Here is a 3,098-nt window from a genome sequence, read left to right as displayed (position 1 = left end):
GTAACTGTCTCTTGGTCACCTAACTATAAGAAGCCAAGTTGTTTGATTCCAGGGTCTGTGCTTTTACTTTCTGCTTAATGAAGCTATAATTAGGCAACCACTAGTTCAAAGATTCACATACATTCAAGCCCAGTTCACCAGAACACCAAGTTGTATAGAACTGTAGAATCAAGCCCCAGTTAATAGTAAAATGTGATTCTATCTGGAATGTTTTTCATACATATATGTGCTTCTTGGGACTCTCCCTGAAGTTTCAGAGAAATTGAGAACTGGTGGAAGATTCAAAGTTCTAGGTCCTACAGAGACTCAACTTAGAAATAGTAACTATATACATACATAACTATTTATAAACTTAAGAATGAACATAACAAGAACCATGTGGTACTTATAAAATGAAACTAAAATACCTACGGCTAAAATAAATAAAAGATTTAAAGACTTCCACTTCAGGGAATATGAGGTAGATGTACTTTTTCCTGTTCTTCCCTCTAATTACAACTAAAATTCCTGGACACTGTATACACAACAAGCCTAGGAAGACTCCAAAAGATAGAAAGAAGTCAGACAGGCTAGGGAATATCAGGACCTGAGAAATGAGATGAGTTACATTAGTGGGAGTTTTTCTGTTGTTGGTTTTTATTTACTTCTTGTCTCTTATATCCCACTTTTGGTGCTAAAGAAGCTGGCAAGCTGGGAATGAAAACTGAACAGACAAAAAAATCCATCTGCAAGAAGTCTGCTATCTGCAGCCAAAGAAAGAGGATAGGGGAAGCCTACAAAGAAAAATTTTTTAGATAATCTACTCTATCCAAATACAAAAGCAATAAAAAAACAAACAACAAAAAAAGTGGCCCAACCCATATCAGTCAAGAATAAGTAAAAAGTCAAGACTTCCTCTCCAAGAGGTTGCAACAAGGTGCCCAACACCTTTACAGCATTAGTGTCAAAGAACAAAGTATGACTTCTGTTGCTTTCATTCCCACAGAGAAGTAAAAAAGAGCCTTACTTTTAGCATCAGGGAGATCACCTGGAAAGTCTGGACTTCAACGCTTAACACCAGCATTAACAAAGCATTCCTTCTCCTCCTTAGTCAGCGGTGTTAGAAGAAACTTAGTGAAGAGTCAAGGCATTCACCATCTCCCTTTAGTTATGAAGCCACTCCCAGCATGCTGGGAAGAGCTGGACTTGAATCCTGCCCACCAATAACAAGGATCTCCCCACCTTACATGCAAACAAGGCTGAGTAGGGAACCTGGCCTTATATATCCACCTCAGAGTAACAAGTTGGTGCCTCACTTTTCACTTTCAGAGAGATATTACACAAAGTCAGTTAAAATAGAGGCTTAAGTAAAACCAGTCTCGTGATACAAAATGTCCAGGATTCAATAAAAAATTACTAGTCATACCATGAATGAGAAAGATCTCAAAACAAATGAAAAAAAAATCATTAGACACCAACAGTGAGATGGCAAGCATGCTAGGATCTGACAAGATTTTAAAGCCATGACCAAAAATGCAATAATGGTAATCTTGGTGATGCCTGAAATAAACAAAAAGAAACAAAGTCTTGGAAAAAAAAACAAGAGATATAAAAAAGAACCAAACAGAAAATTCAGAACTAAAAACTATAACAACTGAAATGCAAATTTCAGTGCACGGGCTCACCAGCAGAATAGAAGCCACAGAGGAAAGAATTAGTGGATAGGAAGACGGAACAATAGACATTATCCAACCTGAACAGTAGAGTGAAAATATACTGGAAAAACTGAACAGAGCCTCATATTTGTGGAATTATGATAAATGATCTAATATTTGTGGCATTGGACTGCTGGAAAGCAAAAAGAAAGGGTGTGTGTAGGGGGGAGTTGAAAAAGTTTTCCAAGAAATAACGGCCGAAGTTCCTCAAATTTTGCAAGAGACCTAAAGCCACGGATTCAAGAAGCTTGAAGAATCCAAAATAGGATAAACCAAAGAAATTCTCATCAAGATTCAGCACAATTAAACCTCTGAACACTAAAGAAAAATGTACACTATCTTTAGGGGAAAACCAACTTGAATGATAGCAGATTTCTCATCAGAAACCATTGGGATCACAAGGAAGCAGCATGATATGTGTTAAGTGCTGAAACAAATCAGCTGTCATTAGAGAATCCTACATCCAGGGAAAATATCCTTCAGGAATAAAGGACACCCAAAGGTGAAATAAAATTAAGAATTTGCCACCACTGTACCTGCCCTAAAAGAAGGGTTAAATGAAGTTCTCTGAACACAAAGGAAAGGACAATTGGAAGGATCTTGGAATTTCAGTAAAGAAGAAAGAACATGGTTAGAAAAGGCTGAATAAATACAATAAGTTTAATTTCTCTTGAGTATGCTAAATTACAACTGATGTTTAAAGCAAAAATGATAACACTGTTGTGGTTCTAAGTGTACCTAGAGGGAAGATTGGGTATATTAAAAATGAAAGAGGGTGGGGCGCCTGGGTGGCTTAGTCGGTTTGGAGTCCGACTTTCGCTTGGGTCGTGGTCTCGCAGTTCGTGGGTTCAAGCCCTGCGTCGGGCTCTGTGCTGGCTGCCAGCTCGGAGCCTGGAGCCTGTTTCAGTCTGTGGCTTCCTCTCTCTCTGACCCTCCCCTGCTCGCACTGTCTCTCTCTCTCTCCTAGAAATAAATTAAAAAAAAAATTTAAAAAAAAAATGAAAGAGGGTAACGGAAAATGAGACAGTAGTTAAAATAACACACCAGTAGATTATGATTAATTATATATATATAATGTGATAATTAAAGCAAGCACTGAAAGGCAAAGACAGGCAGAGTGAAGTAAAAACATGACACACTATATGATGTTTATAAGGATTTCATTTCAAAGATAATGATATAGTCAGGTTCAAAGTAAAAAGAAGGAAAAATATGTGACAAAAACAATTTCTTTAAAAAAGCAAGAAAGGCTCTGTTAATATTAAAGTAAACTTCACAACAAGGACAATTACCAGAGACCGAGATCAAGGATAAACATTATATGATGAGAATACTGTTGATCTGCCCAGAAGATGTAGCAATCATAGGTGAGTATGCAGCCAACAAACAGCTGGAAAATACATG

Source organism: Crocuta crocuta, unplaced genomic scaffold (assembly GCF_008692635.1).
Source record: "Crocuta crocuta isolate KB4526 unplaced genomic scaffold, BGI_CrCroc_1.0 scaffold546, whole genome shotgun sequence".
Lineage (NCBI taxonomy): Eukaryota > Metazoa > Chordata > Mammalia > Carnivora > Hyaenidae > Crocuta > Crocuta crocuta.
The sequence above is the reverse complement of the archived record's forward strand: the minus strand, read 5'-3'. Positions refer to the sequence as shown.